Source organism: Bos taurus, chromosome 23, assembly GCF_002263795.3.
Source record: "Bos taurus isolate L1 Dominette 01449 registration number 42190680 breed Hereford chromosome 23, ARS-UCD2.0, whole genome shotgun sequence".
Taxonomy (NCBI): Eukaryota; Metazoa; Chordata; class Mammalia; order Artiodactyla; family Bovidae; genus Bos; species Bos taurus.
The window spans coordinates 15,632,553-15,644,579 of record NC_037350.1 but is presented as its reverse complement, the minus strand read 5'-3'; the positions used below and the strand labels follow the sequence as shown (position 1 = coordinate 15,644,579).

The 12,027-nt window shown below is 41.0% G+C and overlaps 1 protein-coding gene across 13 annotated transcripts in view; it reads left to right on the top strand.

Annotated features, from left to right (window-relative positions):
• USP49 (ubiquitin specific peptidase 49) overlaps positions 1-12,027 on the top strand; it is a 77,047-nt gene that overhangs the window by 34,360 nt on the left and 30,660 nt on the right. For 8 of the 13 annotated variants that reach the window (XM_059880564.1, XM_024983917.2, XM_024983918.2 and 5 more), the window contains one exon: positions 1,786-1,859. The exons of the other annotated variants lie outside the window; for them this stretch is intronic. The gene's annotated coding sequence lies outside the window, so the exon portion shown is untranslated. The remainder of the gene's footprint in view (positions 1-1,785; positions 1,860-12,027) is intronic. 13 annotated transcript variants of the gene reach the window in all.

Sequence of the window (12,027 nt, the reverse complement as noted above, 5' to 3'; positions counted from 1 at the left end):
GCAACTTAGCAGCAGCAGCAGTCTTATTAATAGTTTGCAGAATTAAGCTGACCCATTATAATTTTCCAGTTTTCAAGATCACCATCATGAGTATTGAAGTCACTGCTCGACAAATTAATAGCTATTTCATAGGTCTTTTAAGCTTAGCCTCTGTGTAGTTATGTATACTGGGTGCTCAGTATAGAACTGATTGTTTTGGCCAGCTTTTGGTTACATCCAGAATTAATTCAAATAACTTGGATTTAAAATTAATTAAGTTAACTTTTAATCATTTGCTGTTTCTATATTAAAAGTAGGGTTGAAAATTTGGACAGAAAAGAGGGAAATTTTATGAGGAATTCCCTGGTGGTCCAGTGGTTAGGATCCTATGCTTTCACCGCCAAGGGTGTGGGTTCAGTCTCTGGTTGGGAAACTAAGATCCCACAAGTGGCACAGTGTGCCCCTCCCCCCAGCTAAAGTAACAGGGGAAAGCATATAGTTGTAAAACACCCATCCATACAATGTCAGCTTAGCTTCCTAAATAAGGTTGCCTCAAACCCCTAACCAAGAATGTGTGCAAGTTGTAAGCTCTTCTCTCCCTAAAAATATTGGCGCATTTCCTGGATTTTACCATCATGCAATTGCTTCTGCCTCCTGGGCCCCTGTTTTTCTTGCCTTGTGCCTCTGATATGCAGCATGATGTCCTCAGAAAGGATTCTGATTCTCAGGAAGGCCCTGTTCATACAGGGCATTTGTGTTTTTAGTACACCTAACTGAAGAAAGGAGGAAAAACAGGTGGGTGAGCCCTATATTGCATTCATGCAACTTCCCTTTAAGGCATTCTTGTTCTGGAAATGTTCCAGACCTCCCTTGACTGGAGAACTTCACCTCCCCTTCAGCCCCAGCTTCACTCTGCTATACTATTCCTTTCTTCTCTTCCTGTTCCTCTCATCATCCTCCTCTCTGTTCCTTTCAGAGATAAAAACAAGTTCTCCTCATCTAATGTAAAGCAGGTCCCCTTTCTTGACCAGCATTCTGGATCTTGACAGCCATTCTGCAGGGAACCATCCATCCCAAGGGGACTGGACCTGAGTGGTGGGAGACCCTATTGAGGGAACATATTTTCACAAAGAGTGTCTTCTAAGAGGAGTTCTTGTGTTAGCAAAGTCTTAACTTTTCATCTTGTTACATGGTGGCAGACAGTGTATTAATCTCAAGCTTATTGAATCCTGCCTCCTGAATACAGTGTCAGAAACCTAAAAAATGATTGTGCACATAATGTGTCCAAATTCTAGATAGCTTAGACTAATACAGTGTTCTTGTGCATAGAATGTATGCTGCATGCCTAAGAGTCATGAACCCACCTAACACAAAGATGTCACCACTTGGCATCTTGCATCATCACATGTTTCACTTACACAAAAAGAATTTGGGCTTTTGAAACACAATTATTTTTGTTGCCATAAATTTGTTTTGATTTTTCTGACAATTTCAAGCTATGTCAAGGCAGTGTGTAATCTTTAAAACCTAAAATAAACACAGAAGTGCATCTTTTCAGGAAGTAAACCTTTCACAGTTCCATCAGTCTGTTCATAAATGACTTAATGTTTGATTGCTCTTAGCTGAAAAAAAAATTACAGCTTTTTATCCTCACTCTTTTACCTCAATTTAGAGGACTTGTGGGGAGTTCACTAAACTGCATTGTAATATACTGATCCTGTTTTTTGAATTTATAAATAAAATTCATGAAATTGTTTTTCTCTTGCTATATAGCAGCCTGACCTTACAGATTTTCCCCCCCTGTAGGTAATAGAGACGAGGAAACCTAACCAATGACTGTGGAGTAATATGGAAGAAGATGGGAAAAACTTGTTTAATGGGTAAGAAATAAAATTGTAATAAAGAGTTGTTTATGGAAACTATTCACAATAGTATTATGTAATAATACTAGGCTTCAGCAGGTGGCCGAGAGTGGTATCCTGTTAGAGTGAGCGCTCAGCCACTGTCTTTGTCTTATCACCATTCTGAACTTTCATCGCCTTCTTTCTTCTTACCCTTGTGACTTTTTAAATGCTATGAATTAACTTAAGAGGAGACATGGCTATATTTGAAAATAAACACAGGACCTGGAGACCAGCCCCCATAGTAAAACAGTTCTTGGGTAAGTCTTGAAGCTTACTGTTGGTTGGATAGAGACCGTATCTGTCATGACCTGTCAAGAGTGTTAGCAACCCGTTCTCGCTCTCCAAACACTGCCAGCTGCTGTGCTGGTAGGCTCACCTGGAGCTCCTGTTCTTTAGCCAAGTGCAGATTTTGTGTCAGGTGGTAATCAAATAGAATTCTATGGAAAACCTGATAAAAAGGTGTTAATAAGTTTATGATATAAAAAATTTAAATTATAAAGTCCATACATGCTTATTGTCAATAATTCAAACATTACAAATAACAAAAACGTTCTGTTAGAATCTTAGCCACCCCCGCAACCCCGTCCCATATATGTAAGTGCATAATATGTCTTTTTCTTTGCCTGCTGGTTAAAAACTTGGGCTTAGGAGCCAGACTGTTTTTGACTAGCCATTATTAGCTTGACATTTGGGCAGGTTAATTTCTCTTTGCCTCAGTTCCTTGGGTATAAGTGGGAACAATAAAATGCCTATCTCATAGCAATGTTGAAAATTAATTATATAATTAATCGTATATATTTTATATATAATCTTATATATTATATATTAATCTATATTAAAAAAACTTGGAATAATGTCCAAAACATAGTGAGTGTTCAGTAAATGTTAGCTATAGTTTTCTTATGTATCCCAGTTAGCATTTTTATGTACCAGCCTTCCATAGATGAATCTTGTGATACACTGCAAGAGGTAAGCCTTCTTGGATAAAGTCAACCCTGATGTCAAGGATTTTTTAATTTTTTCATGAATGTTTTCTTTTTTGGCTTCAAGCTTCATTTCTCTCAGAGTATGCTACAAGACTATGTGTGAGAATAGTTATACACCCTCATCTCTTACTACATATCATATGGTGTAAATATTGCTTACAGGTATGTATGAATTAACAAGCATCTTCGGGCTGTGATAGTTTTATCTTGTCCATAAAAGTATCTCTGTCAAAAAGGATGCACAGTTCTCTTGTTTCTAGATAGCTGTGTTACATTTTCTGTTAAGATTCCTTTAATCTATTTTGAAGGACAAGTCTTCTTGAGTTTTCTTCTTGTTTCACAGAATCACAATAGTTTTGAAAATGTCTGGTATCTTTTCCATGGCTAGTCAGCACTTCCTTGGGTGATACAGGCAGCTACTTATTTTAAGAGAGAAGGACACTAAAACAGTCATCTTTTTAATATTTCCCTTTTGTATTGTTCCAGGGCTCTATTAGATGATAATGGACAATTTTTTTCTGCTGTGACTTATTTTAGAAGACAAATATATAAAAACGGAGATTGACATTCACTGAGTATTTATTCTGTTAGCCACCATTTTAAGTGCTTTGCTCATTTATTCATTAGTGAATTTAATCCTGTCTTCCACTTACGAGGCAGATGCTGTTATTATCGTCATTTTAAAAGCTGAGAAAAATGAGGCATAGATGAACTTGCTCAAAGTCACATCGCAAGTGGCAGCTTCAGGATTCAAACCCAGGTCCTCCGCTCTGGAGCCTGTGCTGTTGACCAGTGGGGTGCTGGCCTAGTTTTTGATCAACTTAGAAGATTTGCTAAGGTGCACAGGGATTTAAGTAAGGTAATAAAGTCAAATATCACCTGAAAAAGTCACCATAACCAATCTGTTTCTGCTTGCTTTTGGGAAAGAAAATTTAAAATCATGCTTCTTCTTAAGTTTGGGAAAAATAATGGTGTGAGATGATGTGAGGTTCATAAATAATTACTTTTTTCTTGACCATACTTAAATGAATACAACTGTTTTACTTCTTTATGAATTGTTTGTAGTAGATAGAAATCACCTGACTCTAGCTAAGGAACAGTACATGTTAAGAAGTGAGTTGATTTGTAGATTACTATTTAATTGCTGATCATGGAAACATGCAGACAGAAAGACTGAACTGTGCAGCAGTTTGTAACTGATTGGTAATTAGAAATTGTTCTTTTGTCCTGTTAAATAACATTTGACTGACAGTGAGCAGGAAGTTGTTGAAGAGAAGAAAAGGCAGGAGAAAAGGCGATATGGGTCTTATAAGAGTGTCAATTATAAGTGATGATCTAAAAAGTAAATGTACATGAGCAGTCGACATTTATATAGGAACTGGAAGGAGTTAGAGTCCGTGGTTTTTGGTTTTTGTTCTGTTTTGTCTTGTCAGAGAGAAATACTGGCTTTTCTTTTCTTCAGATAGCAATTTCATTTCCTGTTGAAATATGGTAAAGTACAAAGAGAAAGCAACATTTAAAGTAACACAAGCACACTGATGAAATATTTCGGCTTTCCTGTAAAGTGTGGCTATAAGCAGTGATGTTTTCCCCTCTCCATCTTTTTGAAAACTCTCTCCTTGTTTGAGAATCCCTTCTGAATGTTCATAACAGTTACGGCTCTCAGTGTACTCTTTACCACACTTAGATACTCTTTACCACAGTGTCTTAAAGGGTGGCCGAGCCCTTGAAACTTTTGGGAGTCAAAGCTGTTTTCATAACAGTATTAAAACATACTTGCACATGAGTATGCAGTGGAGTTTTCCAAAGACAACATGATGTACAAAGAATGGAGGGAGGAGATAGGGAGTGTGGGATCTACATGTATACTCTGCTGTATTTAAAATGGACAGCCAACAGGGACCTACTGTGCAGCACAGGGAACTCTGCTCAATGTTATGTGGCAGCCTGCACAGGAGGGGAGTTTAGGGGAGAGTGGATACATGTATGTGTGTGGCTGAGTCCCTTTGCTGTGTACCTAAAACCATTACAACACTGTTAATTGGCTGTACTCCAGTATAAAACAGAAAGTTTAAACATAAATAAACACATATCCTCTTCTCAGAAAGAAACAAAAAAAGAAGTAGCAAAATCCAGCTGTCTTACTTATTCCAGGCATTTAAAAGATTTGTAAAAATGTAACATACAACCATTTTTCTCACTAGATATATAATGATAATTACTGAGGTTTATTTCTACATTAGCACATTACAGTGACCCCAGTGTAGGCAAGAAAGTCATGGCGCTCTCTCTAGTGACTAGGCGGACTGTGCCTGCCACAGAGCAACCTATGCAGATTCTAATGACATCCCAATTGAGTGCAGCTGTGTCCCCCAGATTAGAAAAGTGAAAATGCTGTCCTTTTTTCATAATTTTGCTAGAGAATATGATAAAGATTATCAGGATCTGTGGAAACCTGCACTTAAAGGAGAAAGGAGGGTTTGATTTTAAGAAGGCACACCATCCAACCTTGCCAGTGACCCCACTGATAAATCCCAGGTTCAGAATGTTCTTTTATTGGTTGTTCCCAACTTTGGGAGGACCAGAAGGCCTTCCTGGACAGGCTTTTATTTTTCAGTATTAATTGAGCATCTGTGATGTCCCAGTCTTGTTCTAGGGCTGGAAATGTCAGTGAACAACAACAGCAAAAAACCCCTCTACCCTCATGGGGCTTCCATCCCAGCCTTTGAGTCTTTTGCTGTAGTGACAGCTCCCTCTTCAGGGCAGTCTGAGTTCATGGCAGTGAAGCTACGGTGGATCTTCAACACCGACTGCTGTTTCTCACGGAGAAGGCAATGGCACCCCACTCCAGTACTCTTGCCTGGAAAATCCCATGGACCGAGGAGACTGGAAGGCTGCAGTCCATGGGGTTGCTGAGGGTCGGACACGACTGAGCAGCTTCACTTTCACTTTTCACTTTCATGCTTTGGAGAAGGAAATGGCAACCCACTCCAGTGTTCTTGCCTGGAGAATCCCAGGGACAGGGGAGCCTGGTGGGCTGCCGTCTATGGGGTCGCACAGAATTGGACACGACTGAAGCGACTTAGCAGCAGCAGGTGTTTCTCAGTAGCTAAGAACCGAGAATAAAGTGGGAGCTGCTTGACATTTTGCAATTTTCTTTTTTAAGGCACCAAACGGTTTGGGATTTTTCAAATCTTATCTAGATCCCCAGTATAAGAATAAAAGTGGGCCTATCCAGTCACCGGTATTGTGGTGGTTTTAATCTTATCTTGTTTTCAAAGTTAGCACCACTTTTGTCAAGAAGTGTAACTTAAAAAAAAATTCAGTACCTGATGTTAAATTTATTCTAATTGTTTTTTATTTGTTGAAGAAAAAATGTTCAGATATGTGTGAGATTTTCATTCCCTAGTGAGTTGCTCCCAAGACCCTATAATTTGTTTAATAGACTTTTATACAGAAGGAGACTACTTGGCTCATTAGATGGAATCACTTAATAATGACTGCAAGGTTAACTAATGCGGCCGTCAGGCTCCTCCTCAGCATTTGGATGTCTCTTGTATCACTCACAACTTCAGCCATTTCCGAATGCACACGACTGGGAATACCATTAGAATATTAATGGAAAAAGAAGCTGACATGCAAAATCTGAATGGCCAAAAGTCATCTCTAAAGATTATTTTAACCTTTTTAATTTTCAGGAGTTCTGCATCAAACTTGGCCTTCCACGTTAAGAAATTCTCAATTGTATCAGGAATGCCATGAAATAATTGCTTTCCAGCTGCTTCTGCTTCTTTTTGTTGCTTTTCTTCTCTTATAGTTTTTATTTGATCTGCCCTTTCACTTAATTTTTCCTGCATCGCTGTCACTAAAGTAAAGAGCATCACCATACCAGGGCTTACTTCTTGCCTGCAACGCTGATAATTTAATGTCTGCGACATTATTCATAATTGCTGTGAAATTATTCTGTGACGTCATTATCTTCTCAGTTTACCTGGGAGAGTATTTCCCAGAGGGGTGCTTCATCCAGGTACTTCTCACTGTATGTAGATTTGAGGATTTGAGGATCTGAACAGTTTCATCACTTTCTTCGGCCTCAGATGTCACAGTAATGGTGAAGCTGGGTAGATTTTCTGGTAACACTTAGCAGGACCTTGTCAAGTGAAGCACTACTGAAAGAGACTGCGGTCTCCGGAGAATCCATTCATATTCTGGAATACTCTTTGTTAGGGGGGGTTGAATTAATGTACAGTCAAGCTATGAAGAAATTATGGTAGATTGCATGGCTCCTTGCCATCATCTGTCATGGGGATCCTTGATCATGCCTGTGAATTGCCTAGACATCCTGTCTGCTGTGGCATTGGCTAAGCAGGCTCAGATGCAAAGATCCAGGCTGAGAGGCCTGTGGGCCAAAGCCAGGCCAGGAGCAACACCCGACACTGGCCTCCACCACCTCCCTTGGCAACCTTCTAAAAGAAGAAGGTAACTTCTGAATCCATACCTTCTTCATTTACTGCCTGATCTGTGTGTAACACTCCCTTCTACTGTCTTTCCTTTGGAAGTCCCTCAGACCCATCTTCCCGAGGAAAGCTTTGTTTTAGTTCAGTTCAGTTCAGTCGCTCAGTCATGTCCGACTCTTTGCGACCCCATGAATCGCAGCACGCCAGGCCTCCCTGTCCATCACCAACTCCCGGATTTCACTCAGACTCATGTCCATCGAGTCGGTGATGCCATCCAGCCATCTCACCCTCTATCGTCCCCTTCTCCTCCTGCCCCCAATCCCTCCCAGCATCAGAGTCTTTTCCGTTGAGTCAACTCTTTGCATGAGGTGGCCAAAGTACTGGAGTTTCAGCCTTAGCATCATTCCTTCCAAAGAAATCCCAGGGCTGATCTCCTTCAGAATGGACTGGTTGGATCTCCTTGCAGTCCAAGGGACTCAAGAGTCTTCTCTAACGCCACAGTTCAAAAGCATCTATTCTTTGGCGCTCAGCCTTCTTCGCAGTCCAACTCTCACATCCATACATGACCACAGGAAAAACCATAGCCTTGACTAGACAGACCTTTGTTGGCAAAGTAATGTCTCTGCTTTTGAATGACCTTGCTTGTTCTTCCCCAGCATTCTATAGACTATAATAGCCAGAAGGACACAACCACAAGGTCAGTTAATAAAACAAATAATATAAGCAGATTCATATGTAGTAAAATAGAACTGTTTGTAAGTAGCTCTAAAAAGTGAGTCACTTCTGTAGATCGGCATTTCTCAAACTTATGACATGTGTATACCACTGCATGATTTTTACCTCAGTCTGGTAACATCTGTTGAGTTAACTTAATATTTTTCTGTAAACCAGATTACTTTTTTTTTTAACCTAAAAGCCTACTTCCTCACCCTAAAAAAGATACCTACGGAGTTATGGATTTTCTATTATTTTATAAGACACATAACCGTATTTGACTACTGCATTTAAAAATACTTGCCTCTGGAGAGTTCCATTTCTGGATAAGACGAAGTAAGCACCCTCTGCCTAGTGTCTCCTGCTGAATGCAGCTAAAATCCTGGATAGAACTCATGGACTAGCAATTTAAGGACTCTGAGAAGTCAATAGTAGCAGGTGGATTAGAAAAGACCAGGATTTGAAGTACAGCTATGAATATTCCCTGGCCTGGGTGGAGTGCAGCCCACACCTGGAAGTGGGAATCAGGCATGGAAAGAGAGAGCTCCAGCAGAAACCCTCCAATCTTGACTTGATGGGGAAGGAGACTTCTAACACTTAGAGAAAGAGGTGTAGAAACTTCCTTCCTTAAAAAAGCCTCCCTCCCTTCTCCCAGGCCCCAGCCGCCAGGCAGTCTTGTGGAGTCGGTGCTGACGGCAGCAGGGCCCACAGCTGCCTGAAAGTCCTAAGGGAGGGGAACCGTCCCCTGCAGTTGCTGGTGGTGTTCGGTCACTAGGTTGCGCCTGACAGTTTGAGACCCCATGAACTGCAGCATGCCAGGCCTCCCTGTCCTTCACGATCTCCTTGAGTTCCCTCCAGTTAGAGAAGTGATAGTCCTAAAAAGGACCTCTCACTTTTTTTCTTTCTCTTTGTCTTCCTGCTGCCTAGCCCTCAAAATATGTGAGAGAACAGGATAACAAAGGCCTTGGCTTTCTGGCTGGAAGACAGAAAGGAACTGAAAGGTACCTGGGAAGACAGTGGAGGAGGAGGAGCTCAGGAAACCAAGTCTGCAGAGTTATCTGTGCACTCCCGGGTCCCCTCCTCAACAGCACGCTGCATGAATCTGGTCCTGAAGAGCACACAAAAACTATTAGAATTGATTATGCCATAAATAACTGCCCAGAGCCTAGGCCACTGGCTAGCACTCATGCCAGACAGTCCTAATATTTCTGCAAAGGCTTTCACCGAGGAAGTGATATTTATTTATTTATAATTAAAATTTTTTAATTAATTTATTTATTTATGGCTGTGCCGGGTCTTTGTTGCTGCGAGGCTTCTCATTGCTGTGAGAAGCTTCTTATTGCTTCTTCTCTTGTTGCAGAGCACAGGCTCTGGAACACGTGGGCTTCGGTAGTTGCGGCTCCCATGCTCTGGAGCACAGGCTCAATAGAAGAACTGATATTTAAACCATACCTCACAGAAGGGTTAGTTGGGACTTGTGATCTGAATCCAACCAGCAGGTTGATTACTTACTAAAGCAAATATTAACATTTTCCTTAGGATTTAAGCAAGACTCAGAATCTCACAATATTCAAAATGTCCAAGATTCAATACAAAATTATTCTACCTGCATGTGGATTATGCCCTTCCCCTTCAGTTTGATTGGCAAAGCTAGGCCACATGCCCACTGCTAGACTTGTGACCATTGCCTGTGCACAAACTGGCTGAGACCTCACAGGACCCATCCCTGGAGCTAGTGCTGAAGTCAGCTTCTGCTGAAGCACATGGCCCTGCGGAGGAAGAGTGGCTACTCCAGGTGCAAGCAAAGAGAGACCAACTCCTACTTTTAGACTTTATTAGAGCTTATCTAACTTCGTTCTCAGATTTTAAGGGACTTTTCTATAACAAGGTACAGAGAGGATTGAGAAGAGATGATATCTCATAGGACTCATTACAAATTTTATTAAGCCCTTTATATGTTTTCCCTTTGTGTATGATTCTTTCTATTTTTATTTTTTAGCAGATGGGTAAACATGCCTCGAGGCTAACCATCACTTTAGCACTGAGATAAATAACCCGTTGAAGAATACAGATGTAATGAGCTACACCTTAGCCTTTGTAGCTGAAGATGCCTGACCAATAATTACCATCTAGCCAGCGGGTCCCCACCAGCTGCCCAGGCTGGTCCATGATTTGCAGCTGTGTGGAGTTTGGCATAGTGTGCACCTGCCATCCTCTCTTCAGAAAGAGATACTGCAGGTGCTCGTCGATGCTCCCTAGGCTTATCAGCCGCTGTAATTTCTCTGAGTCCCCAGTGGTGCTATATCATTTGAAGTTTTGCTTTGGTATGTCTTCAAAGTGTTTCCTTTCCGTATTCTGCTTGAGTTATATCTGTGCAGCTCATCACACAACAGCTACTTGAGAATGCAAAGCAGAGCATCTCAGAGAGCATGCTTGAGAGAGAGGCTCCTGAAAGTGGTGAAGCTGATTAATATTACATATTCTTAAAGCCTTAAGTGTGTCAGATTTCGAATTGGGCAAACATTTTTCATCTGAAAAATATCTAGAAGAAGGTAGTTTTAAATTGTAAACAAACCTGCCGCATAAAATGGCAGGATCAGATTGTGAGGGACTAAGTTGGATTCTCCTTGAAGAGGTGTGCGGTAATGTGATTTATAAAATATATATATATATATATAGATCATGCAGATGACCAAAATATGTTTCTCACGTATATTTGGTCTTTGTGCATAGTTCCTGGCTCACAGCTCCAAAACCCCGTGGAATTTCCTAAGTGTTGAGCGATGGAGGCATATTTTGCTATGTTAATGAAATGACTTTTGCAAAGCACCTAAGGACAGGGTCTGGTTGCCCACAGAACCACCCATGTGATTAGAGGGTGGGAACTCTTCATTTCACCACCTGACCTCTGCAGTGGGGAGAGATTGAATCAGTCCTCAGTGCTCGGTGATTTAAGAAATCATGCCTATGTAATGAAGCCACCATAAAAACCTAAAATGGGTTTATTTATTTACAAATAAACTAGAGGCAATATGTGTGTGCATGCTAAGTCATTTTAGTCATGTCCAACTCTTTGTGACATGGGGCTCAAAGAGCTTCCACGCTGGGAAACCAGAATGTTTCCATGTGCTGCTGTGCTGAGCCTTGAGTTCCATGAGAACACAAGTCCCGTTTAGGACTTCGCCCTTTGTATCTCTTCATCTAGTTGTTGATTCATATCCTTTATGATAAATTGGTAATACAGTAAGTAAACAGTTTCCTAACTTCTGTGAGCCATTCTAGCAAATGCTTCAAACCCAAAGAGGGAGTCATGGGAACCTCTAATTAATAGCCAGTTGGTCAGAACCACAGGTCACAAATTGGGGTTTCAATTGGTGTCTGAAGCAGAGATGGTTTTGTAGGACTGAACCCTTTACCTGTGGAATCTGATTCCATCTCTGGGTAGATAGTGTCAGAATTCAGTTGAATTCTCAGACACGCTGATGGCGTCCAGGAACTAATTGCTTGTTGGTGTGGGGAAGCCTACACCCACCACACAGACACACACACACCCTTGAAGTGGGTCCAGGAACCTAATGTAAGGTGACTGAGAAGAGCCCAGAGTAAGAATTTGCCCCCAAATACCTGTACATTACCTTATATTTTTGGACCAATGGGAAGAGGAGTTTGTGTGGGTAGTGGAAGGATTTCAGCAGAGAGCATAATCATAGTTATAATCCTTCACTGGCAGTGCCAGTTTGTGATGTGGAGCAAGCTACAGGGTCGCTTTATATGCTGACAGTCATTTCTTGAGCTCTGACTGTGCTGGGCATTTCTTGAGCTCTGACTGGGCATTGCTGTAAGCATTTTACAGATATTAACTCACTTAATTCTCACAACAACCCTATGAAGTATAAACTATTATTGTCTCCATATTACAGAGAAGGAGACTGAGCCCCAGAAAGATTATTTTCCCAAGGTCATATATAACTAATAACGATAGAGCTT